Source organism: Diachasmimorpha longicaudata, unplaced genomic scaffold (assembly GCF_034640455.1).
Source record: "Diachasmimorpha longicaudata isolate KC_UGA_2023 unplaced genomic scaffold, iyDiaLong2 ctg00000181.1, whole genome shotgun sequence".
NCBI classification, from domain to species: Eukaryota; Metazoa; Arthropoda; class Insecta; order Hymenoptera; family Braconidae; genus Diachasmimorpha; species Diachasmimorpha longicaudata.
In genome coordinates, this window is record NW_026973978.1 from 15,001 (window position 1) to 26,903 (window position 11,903).

Consider the following 11,903-nt stretch of genomic DNA (forward strand, 5'->3'; position numbering starts at 1 on the left):
GTTGAGTACGCTCGCACACAGAAAACATGGAAGCGTAATCCGTGTAATTGCATACGAGCTATACTAAACAACCAAAGTACTCAAAATGCACCCAGTAGGGACGTGATGGTGCCCTATTGGCAGTCTGTTATGGCAGATAATAACAACGAGGAAACATCTGATCCACAATGGCCAGCAGTGGAACTCCACGAGTTAATGCAACCGATCGAACTCGCTGAGATAAGGAAAGCCTATCCGGAACTGACAACATCTCCAGGGCCGGATGGCGTATCAGCGCGGCAGCTGAGAGCTATGCCGCAGGGAATACTGCATAGGCTGTTCAACCTGTTCCTGCTTTGCGGTAAACTCCCGAAGCACCTATTGGAATCGAAAACTACTCTGATTCCCAAGAAAGAGGGCGCAGCTGAGCCCGGCGAGTTTCGACCGATTACGGTCTCATCAGTCATAACCAGGACTTTCCACAAGATCCTTGCCAATAGGCTGGCGGAATGCATACACCTAGATCCAAGACAGAAAGCCTTCCTGCCTATAGATGGATGTGCTCAGAACACGTTCGATCTAAATATGATTCTTCGATACCACAGACAGCAGTTTAAGCCATTATATATAGCATCCGTGGACGTTGCCAAGGCATTCGACTCTGTATCTCACGGCGCTATTCGAAACACGCTCATAGCTTATGGGACACCAAGGTTAATGGTAGATTACATCGTGGATGTATATGGAAGGAGCACAACAAGGCTCTCATGCGAAAACTGGGTATCGGACCCAATCAAACCGACGTGTGGAGTCAAGCAGGGTGATCCGCTCTCCCCCATAATCTTCAATATGATTATGGATGGTCTCCTAAAACAGTTACCACCAGAAATTGGAGTCAATGTATGGGGACAAAGCATCAACGCCTTTGCTTTTGCGGATGACCTGGTGCTGATGGCATCAACCCCGCTTGGGCTCCAAACAAGCATGGATATAACCACGGCGTATCTAGACAGATGTGGACTAGCGATCAATGTGGGGAAGTCCTTTACCGTCGCCATCAGGAGCGTTCCGCATGTCAAGAAGACAGCGGTTGACGGAAGGGTCCAATTTACTTGCCTGGGAAGGAAACTGCCAGCACTCAAAAGATCCGATGAGTGGAGATACCTCGGAGTTCCATTCACTCCCGAGGGTAGGGCAGCAGGACGTAGCCTCGATAATCTGAGGCTTTCCCTGCAAAAGCTTACGGAGGCGCCTTTGAAACCGCAGCAGAGGCTGTTCGCGCTGAGAGTGGTTGTATTACCAAGCCTATACCACCTGTTAGCGCTTGGTAATGTTACGCTAAGCACCCTAAAAAAGATAGACGCAGTTACGCGCCAGGCAGTTCGCAAGTGGATTGGGTTGCCACATGACACCACAAACGCGTATTTTCACGCCCATGTCAAGGATGGAGGTCTTTCCATACCATCTGTGAGATGGCTTATGCCCCTTCAGAGGAAAATAAGACTCCAGAGGTACGTCAAAGAGGGCGAGATATCTCCGTATTTAAACCAGGAGATTGGAAAGGCGACGAGAAGGCTCCAGGAAGGACGTGAGGAAATAGACAACGCGAGAAAGCTTGAGCAAAGATGGGCAAAGCTCCTGCACTCGTCCTATGATGGCAAAGCATTGAAGGACTCTAGAAAGGTACCGCAACAGCACCAGTGGGTCACCGATGGAACGAAGTTCCTCAGTGGGAGGGATTTTGTCAATATGGTTAAACTGAGAGTCAATGCAATGCCAACGAGAGCGAGAACAGCAAGAGGACGAATTAGAAACCGACAGTGCAGAGCTGGCTGTCAAGCTGTGGAGACAACCAACCACGTCCTGCAAGTATGCCACAGATCGCACGGTACCCGTGTTAAGAGGCACAACGCCATCGTTGCCTATGTTAAAAGAGCGCTTGCAGAGCAGTACGATAACGTGGAAGAGGAGCCCAGATTTCTGACGCAGGAGGGTCTGCGAAAGCCGGATCTAATTGCGGTGAAGAGTCAGAGGGCAGTTGTCTTGGACGCTCAAGTTGTGAGCGAGCACACGGACTTGAAAGAAGCCCATGGAAAGAAAAAGGCATACTATCGAAGCCTGGAAGGTTTGGTGCGTGAGAGGTACAGAGTGAATGAGGTGAAGTTTTCGTCAATCACCCTTTCATATCGCGGGATATGGAGCCAGTCGAGTGCGGAGGAGTTAACATCGTTGCGGGTCATAAAGAAGCGAGAACTGAAGATCATCGCAACTCGGGTGCTAGTCGGAGGACTCAGCTGCTTCGGGATGTTCAACCGGACGACCGGACAGTACCATCAGAAGATAGGAGTCCAACATCAGCGAAGCGGAATCGGATGAGCGACCACCAGCTTACAAAGGGTGCTGCCTGCCCGTTAAACAGGCATAATATGGAAGGAGGGGTTTTAGTGGGTATTCACTGTAAGTAAGAGTCCCACACTACCCAAACCAGCAAAGGGTGTGCGTAAATGCATTTCCCCTCCTGCCTAAAAAAAAAAAAAAAAAAAAAAAAAATAGCCAAATGCCTCGTCATCTAATTAGTGACGCGCATGAATGGATTAACGACGATTCTCGCTGTCCCTACCAGCTTCCTGCAGGGGGTGTAATGGCGGGTAAAACCGCCCTTACACACGGGGTGTGACGACCCCGCGGTCCCTGAGTCGAACTTGGTGTAAGGATTGGGATCCCCCTTTTCGGGGGTCTCAATAATTATACCTAGGGGGGTTGCGGGTGCAGGGTGAGTCCCTGTACCCATGGGGGGTTTCGGAGGGGTGGGGGGTCGCGAATTGGGTTGCGAGGGAGGGCGAAATCGGCCGGTGGAGGGGTGGTTCCACGTGGTGGAGGGGTGGGTCCACGTGGTGGAGGGCGAAATCGGCGGGTGGAGGGGCGCGAGACCTACTTACTGGGGGGTTCGGAGGGGGAGGATCGCGGATTTGGTCACGGTGGGGTGGGCCGGACTTCGGGAAACGCGAGGGAGGGCGAAATCGGCTGGTGGTGGGGTGGTTCCACGTGGTGGAGGGCGGAATCGGTTGGTGGACGTGGAATTCCACGCGCGGGTGGGGGTTCGGGGGGACAGGCTGCTTCGCAGTGCGAAGGGCATGGACACTGCGGTTCTCGCAAGTGGTTCCAGCCACGCGTTAGTAGTCGGAACCTCCCGCAACGGTGGAGGCCGGCGAAAACGCGACGCCACACGTGGGGGTTGGGTCAGGGGGAGTGGGTGGGTATCCCTCGGAAAAGGGACGGTTCGCGGGGTGGTGCGGGGGAGGGGGGACTGGCTGCTTCGCAGTGCGAAGGGCATGGACATTGCGGTTCTCGCAACTAGTTCCAGCCACGCGCCAGTAGTTGGAACCTCCCGCAACGGTGGAGGCCGGCGAAAACGCGACGCCACACGTGGGGCTGGGTCTCAGGGGGAGTGGGTGGGTATCCCTTGGGAAAGGGACGGTTCGCGGGGTGGGTCGTCGGGTAGGATGAGTGGGTTCCCCCTTTCTGTGGGTCTGCTCCCTCTCTGCTCCTCTTTCGAGGGGAGTCGAGGCGGAGCACTCCTTCAGCGCCTCCACCGGGCCCCGATCCGAGCTCCCCAGCTCGGCGGGAACCGGGGGGCCCCCTCCCAGGGACGGTGCTCAGCGTCCCGAGCTACCCAGCTCGGTGCCGCGGGGAACCGCCCCATCTAATCCTTAATCCTCTTATTCATTCTTTTTCGGTTACTTTTCAGCTTTTCAGCTCCTGCCTTTTGGCACGGCCGGCGACCGTCTCGTCAAGCTTCAACCATGGCAGAGCATTATCTGAAATCTATTCCGGAGTCTAAGCTGCCCCCAATCGGATCTCCGGGGGGGCACAATAATGCGTCCGTCGTGCGGCGAAGTCTGCGCATCGCTTCCCAGCATGCCAGAACCTCATCATCATCTCCAGCGACTACATCGAGGGACCCAAGGAGGGTGGTGCCCTCAAGGGTTCGTAGTCGCCCGCCGTGCGCCGGGATACTGCCCTCCCGACGAGGGAAAGGTTCCAGCCTTCGTGCTGTCCACGAGGACGTCGAGGACGTCGCAGACAGCGAGGGATTGACTGCGCAGCCGAGCCAGCCAACGCCTGGATCTTCAAGAACTTCGACCGGTGAGTCCACTCAATTATTAGGTAGGGTTCGTGAGTGCCACGTTAGTTTAAGTAGGATCGATAGTCATCGCGTCTCGACCGGAGGCTCACCGGTACCTCCCGTTCCAATAGGTCATCCTCCCCGGACCCCTGCGATCGAGGGACCGGGCGCGCAACGCGACGTTAGAATACTGCAATTGAACATGTCCCGCACAATTGCAGTAACCGGGGAGGTCTTCCAGCTAATTCGCAAAGAGCGTCTGGACATATTGTTGCTCCAAGAGCCGTATGCCATTCGTGAGGCGTACACCTGGGCCATCCGCGGCCTAGGAGTCGGAATGCGTATTGCCGCGAGCTCAACGGAGCGACCGTGGGCAGCCGTCGTTGCGTGCAACTCCATCGTGGAGATTGCTTACGTGTCCCAATTAAGTAATGCACATTGCGTTTGTGCTGAAGCCCGCGTCCCCGGTGGATCCTTCTTCGTCGTCTCCAGTTATTTTCAATACTCGGACGACATAGAAATCCACCTGAGGCAGCTTGAAAAGGTTCTCAGCTGTCTCAGGGGTCGCCGCGTTCTGGTGGCGGCCGATTCCAACGCCCAACACTCCCTTTGGAGCCCCAGGACCACTGACCGTGGTGTCCTCCTGGGCGAGCTCATCGAGTCTTTCGGTCTCCGCGTCGCGAATGATGCTAGGCAGGGCCCAACCTTCAGGAGTACCGCAGGTACGTCGTTCATCGACGTCACACTGGCCACCCCTGGCATGTATAAATTCATACGTGCATGGAGGTTGGAGGACGAGTGGTCCACCGGTGACCACACGTCGGTTTTCTTTCGTTTAGCGATCCGGAGTTCCTCACAGCGCGTCAATAACTCGGGAGTCGGCGAGGGCTCTACCATGCGGTTCAACGTTCGTCGGGCCGACTGGGACAAGTTCGAAGCGACCCTCGATGAGGAGGCCCGTGAGAAACTCGCGGATCATCCGCTGGATTCTACAGCGGATGTTGAGAGAATGGCAGAAGTACTGGGTGACGTACTCACCAAAGCCTGCCAAGATTCGATGCCGCGCCGCAGACATTACCGTCGCGCGAATCCGTGGTGGACCGAGGAGCTGACCAGCAAACGCAAACTGGTCAGTCGTCTCCGAAACGGCTACCGAAGGGAGACTAACCCTGACACGCGAAAAATTAAACAGAGTAGGTATCGTGTAGTCCTGCGAGCGTATACCAGGCTACTTAGGACATCTAAGGAAAATAGCTGGCGCGGATATATCACGACGGAAAGCAACGCGAATCCCTGGGACTTTCACTACAAATACGCGGCTGATAAATTGCGCGTAGGCACGGTCCTCAGCACACTTAGAACCGCGAATAGCACGACACTTACAATGCGTGAGACTGCTGAGGTCCTGTTGGACACACACGTACCCGACGACGACCCCAACGCAGACACACCGGAACAGACCGACATCCGCAAACGCGTGAAGAACCTAAGGGTTGAAACAGAGGACGCACGAGACTTGACGGACGACCAACTTAAGGGTCTCGTCAAGACCCTTAAGAATGACAAAGCCCCAGGATGCGATTTAGTTGAGGTTAGAGTCCTAAAAGTCGCGGTCATGAGGATGCCTCACATCTTCACGCGACTCTTCAACGCCTGCCTTAAGCACGGCGTTTTCCCCACCGTTTGGAAAGTCGGCACACTTCGTGCTCTCCTCAAAGGAGTTCACAAGGATGTGTCCGACCCCAAATCGTACCGTCCCATTTGCCTCTTGTCGATTGTCGGGAAATTTTTCGAAAAGGTCCTTCACGGGATCCTTACGGCGAAAGTCCTTACCGAGGACAAAATATCAGGACGTCAATATGGCTTTCTGCCTGGACGATCCACGGAAGACGCGATAGTAGAGTTGCGTGAATTAGTCGAGCGCGGTAACGACAAGAGGTACGTCATTGGACTCCTATTCGATATCTCAGGAGCCTTTGACAACGTGTGGTGGCCCCTAGTCCTCCAGTCTTTGGCGGATCGAGACTGCCCTAAGAATGTCTTTGAAGTGCTCCGGAGCTACTTCGACAATCGGACTGTCAAGATCGCCTGGAGCGACCAAGAGGTTTCCAAGCCGGCCACCCGGGGCTGTCCGCAAGGATCAGTCCTCGGCCCCGCTTGCTGGAATCTCATGTTCGATGCCCTCCTCAAGAGCATCGAGCAGAACTTTGGCGAAATCGAAATCGCCTACGCGGACGACCTTATCGCGGTCGTATCGGCCGACTCGCGTAAGGAAATAGAGAGGATAGGCCGAGCCGTCGCCGAACACATCGCGTCGTGGTGCGCATCGGCGAAGCTCGAACTGTTGAGGAGCAAGACAGAGGCAATTGTCCTGTCATGCAACTCGCAGAAGAGAGCGCCGCTGATGCAGTACAGGTGGGATCGGGCGCGAAGGACACGCCGACGCGTTAAACCAGTGTTGGACATCCGCCCACCCGAGATTAGGCTCGCCGGGGAGAAAATTAAATTCAAGGATAGCGTGAGGTACCTCGGGGTACACTTTAATAGGAATATGCGGGTCCGGACCCATACCGAACACATTCAAGAAAAGGCTAGGGTCCTCTTCACGCGTCTATCGGCCCTAATGCACAAGCATTGGGGACTCCGATACCGATCGGTTAAGGTAGTATTTCAGGGCGTTTTTCAGGCTGTCGCGTCGTATGCAGCCCACGGGTGGGTGGACCGGTGCACACTGTACGACTGGAGGAAACTCCGTACCGCGCAGAGGAGCGCGGTGCTGACGGTGACTGGCGCGTATAGGACGGCCTCACATGAAGCACTCTGCGCAGCGGCGGGAGTTCTTCCTGTGGACCTTTTGTTGAGGGAAAGAGCAGCGCGCTACCGAGCGAAGAAAGGCATTCCGGTCAGAATAGGAGATGTAGATATAGACCCCGCGAATCCGCGCGTTGGTAACAACGGCCGCCCGATCGAGGCCGTTGAGGAAATAAAAACAGAGATCCGAAATCTCTGGCGGAATAGGTTCGAGCGGGCTTCAACCGGGAGGAACACCTTTGCGTTCTTCCCCGATACTGCGGCGCGCCTGGAAGCTAAGTGGGTCGAGTGCGACCACTGGCTCTCGCAGGTCCTGACATGGCATGGGCAATTCCGGTCCTATCTTCACGACCGGGGCCTTGCCCAGTCACGCAACTGCGAGTGCGACCAGGCTGAAGACACAGTCCAGCATTTTATTAGGGACTGTCCGATATATGCACCACAGCGAGAGTGCATCGCGGGAATAATCGGGAATCGCCCATGGCCCCAGGCGGCACAAGCGCTAGTGTCGTCCAGGGAGTCATTCGCCGTGTTCGCGGATTTTTGCAAGGAATGCATGTGGCTAAAATGCGTGGAAGAGTACGCGGAAATAAGAAGTCGCGGCGACGATGAGTGAACGAATGAATGGGACCAACCAGCTCTCGTTGTCGGAGACGAGAGTCGTGGGACAGGAACCCGGTAACCTTCTCCGGGTAACCCTGTCCCGGTTGGAGATATGAATGAGAATTAAATTCACCTCTTCTCCTTTCTTCCTCTTCTTCTATCCTATTACTTTAATTCTACTACTTTAACTCTATCTCTTTTAATCCCAAATACCCTTATCCACCTTTCACATTCTGGGTGTCAGGCTGACACCAAGGACCACCGCCCCGAGGTTCCCCGCGGGAGCCATGCCTGCGTCAGTCACTTGTGACCTGGCGCCGTCATGGTTGCAAAGTGTCCTTCGGCCATCTGAACCGGCCGACAGTATGGATTTTTCCAACCCCCCCCTTGGCAGTGGGTAATGGCCTAAGTGTTTGTTATTATGTAAATAGAGTAGATTAATAGGCCATGCGAGGTTTCCGAAAACCATAACCTGGGAAGGTTGTTTTCATAATACCGCATTGAGTGTCCCTATCCAAAAATTGAGAAATCCATAAGTGTCCCTACGTACTTTGCGCCGAAGCAATACGAATCAAAAAGAACTACGAATGGGGACTTGGAATAATTTTTCATTTTTCCCAACTTTGAAAATAATCACTTGAAAAAAATCTTAGAATCCAAAGAATAGTATACTTGATCGTTCTACAAGTCGAAAATTGGAAAAATAAGTGATATTTTTGCTTGATGCTATTTTTGTCGGTATGCAAAATCGTTGTCAAGATTCTCAAACCTTAAAATCAGGCCAGCCGGCAATTGGCGGGTGAAAATTTCAATCAATTCCCATTCCTCACATCAAACTATGCATATAACAATAGCTTTTATGCTGAATGACGGCTATCCGGCTGTCCCTATCCAAAAATTGAGAAATCCATACGTGTCCCTACCTACTTTGCGCCGAAGCAATACGAATCAAAAGGAACTACGAATGGGGACTTAGAATAATTTTTCATTTTTCCCAACTTTGAAAATAATCACTTGAAAAAAATCTTAGAATCCAAAGAATAGTATACTTGATCGTTCAACAAGTCGAAAATTGGAAAAATAAGTGATATTTTTGCTTGATGCTATTTTTGTCGGTATGCAAAATCGTTGTCGAGATTCTCAAACCTTAAAATCAGGCCAGCCGGCAATTGGCGGGTGAAAATTTCAATCAATTCCCATTCCTCACATCAAACTATGCATATAACAATAGCTTTTATGCTGAATGACGGCTATCCGGCTGTCCCTATCCAAAAATTGAGAAATCCATAAGTGTCCCTACCTACTTTGCGCCGACGCAATACGAATCAAAAAGAACTACGAATGGGGACTTAGAATAATTTTTCATTTTTCCCAACTTTGAAAATAATCACTTGAAAAAAATCTTAGAATCCAAAGAATAGTATACTTGATCGTTCTACAAGTCGAAAATTGGAAAAATAAGTGATATTTTTGCTTGATGCTATTTTTGTCGGTATGCAAAATCGTTGTCAAGATTCTCAAACCTTAAAATCAGGCCAGCCGGCAATTGGCGGGTGAAAATTTCAATCAATTCCCATTCCTCACATCAAACTATGCATATAACAATAGCTTTTATGCTGAATGACGGCTATCCGGCTGTCCCTATCCAAAAATTGAGAAATCCATAAGTGTCCCTACCTACTTTGCGCCGAAGCAATACGAATCAAAAAGAACTACGAATGGGGACTTAGAATAATTTTTCATTTTTCCCAACTTTGAAAATAATCACTTGAAAAAAATCTTAGAATCCAAAGAATAGTATACTTGATCGTTCTACAAGTCGAAAATTGGAAAAATAAGTGATATTTTTGCTTGATGCTATTTTTGTCGGTATGCAAAATCGTTGTCAAGATTCTCAAACCTTAAAATCAGGCCAGCCGGCAATTGGCGGGTGAAAATTTCAATCAATTCCCATTCCTCACATCAAACTATGCATATAACAATAGTTTTTATGCTGAATGACGGCTATCCGGCTGTCCCTATCCAAAAATTGAGAAATCCATAAGTGTCCCTACCTACTTTGCGCCGAAGCAATACGAATCAAAAAGAACTACGAATGGGGACTTAGAATAATTTTTCATTTTTCCCAACTTTGAAAATAATCACTTGAAAAAAATCTTAGAATCCAAAGAATAGTATACTTGATCGTTCTACAAGTCGAAAATTGGAAAAATAAGTGATATTTTTGCTTGATGCTATTTTTGTCGGTATGCAAAATCGTTGTCAAGATTCTCAAACCTTAAAATCAGGCCAGCCGGCAATTGGCGGGTGAAAATTTCAATCAATTCCCATTCCTCACATCAAACTATGCATATAACAATAGCTTTTATGCTGAATGACGGCTATCCGGCTGTCCCTATCCAAAAATTGAGAAGTCCATAAGTGTCCCTATCTACTTTGCGCCGAAGCAATACGAATCAAAAAGAACTACGAATGGGGACTTAGAATAATTTTTCATTTTTCCCAACTTTGAAAATAATCACTTGAAAAAAATCTTAGAATCCAAAGAATAGTATACTTGATCGTTCTACAAGTCGAAAATTGGAAAAATAAGTGATATTTTTGCTTGATGCTATTTTTGTCGGTATGCAAAATCGTTGTCAAGATTCTCAAACCTTAAAATCAGGCCAGCCGGCAATTGGCGGGTGAAAATTTCAATCAATTCCCATTCCTCACATCAAACTATGCATATAACAATAGCTTTTATGCTGAATGACGGCTATCCGGCTGTCCCTATCCAAAAATTGAGAAATCCATAAGTGTCCCTACCTACTTTGCGCCGAAGCAATACGAATCAAAAAGAACTACGAATGGGGACTTAGAATAATTTTTCATTTTTCCCAACTTTGAAAATAATCACTTGAAAAAAATCTTAGAATCCAAAGAATAGTATACTTGATCGTTCTACAACTCGAAAATTGGAAAAATAAGTGATATTTTTGCTTGATGCTATTTTTGTCGGTATGCAAAATCGTTGTCAAGATTCTCAAACCTTAAAATCAGCCCAGCCGGCAAGTGGCGGGTGAAAATTTCAATCAATTCCCATTCCTCACATCAAACTATGCATATAACAATAGCTTTTATGCTGAATGACGGCTATCCGGCTGTCCCTATCCAAAAATTGAGAAAGCCATAAGTGTCCCTACCTACTTTGCGCCGAAGCAATACGAATCAAAAAGAACTACGAATGGGGACTTAGAATAATTTTTCATTTTTCCCAACTTTGAAAATAATCACTTGAAAAAAATCTTAGAATCCAAAGAATAGTATACTTGATCGTTCTACAAGTCGAAAATTGGAAAAATAAGTGATATTTTTGCTTGATGCTATTTTTGTCGGTATGCAAAATCGTTGTCAAGATTCTCAAACCTTAAAATCAGGCCAGCCGGCAAGTGGCGGGTGAAAATTTCAATCAATTCCCATTCCTCACATCAAACTATGCATATAACAATAGCTTTTATGCTGAATGACGGCTATCCGGCTGTCCCTATCCAAAAATTGAGAAAGCCATAAGTGTCCCTACCTACTTTGCGCCGAAGCAATACGAATCAAAAAGAACTACGAATGGGGACTTAGAATAATTTTTCATTTTTCCCAACTTTGAAAATAATCACTTGAAAAAAATCTTAGAATCCAAAGAATAGTATACTTGATCGTTCTACAAGTCGAAAATTGGAAAAATAAGTGATATTTTTGCTTGATGCTATTTTTGTCGGTATGCAAAATCGTTGTCAAGATTCTCAAACCTTAAAATCAGGCCAGCCGGCAATTGGCGGGTGAAAATTTCAATCAATTCCCATTCCTCACATCAAACTATGCATATAACAATAGCTTTTATGCTGAATGACGGCTATCCGGCTGTCCCTATCCAAAAATTGAGAAATCCATAAGTGTCCCTACCTACTTTGCGCCGAAGCAATACGAATCAAAAAGAACTACGAATGGGGACTTAGAATAATTTTTCATTTTTCCCAACTTTGAAAATAATCACTTGAAAAAAATCTTAGAATCCAAAGAATAGTATACTTGATCGTTCTACAACTCGAAAATTGGAAAAATAAGTGATATTTTTGCTTGATGCTATTTTTGTCGGTATGCAAAATCGTTGTCAAGATTCTCAAACCTTAAAATCAGCCCAGCCGGCAAGTGGCGGGTGAAAATTTCAATCAATTCCCATTCCTCACATCAAACTATGCATATAACAATAGCTTTTATGCTGAATGACGGCTATCCGGCTGTCCCTATCCAAAAATTGAGAAAGCCATAAGTGTCCCTACCTACTTTGCGCCGAAGCAATACGAATCAAAAAGAACTACGAATGGGGACTTAGAATAATTTTTCATTT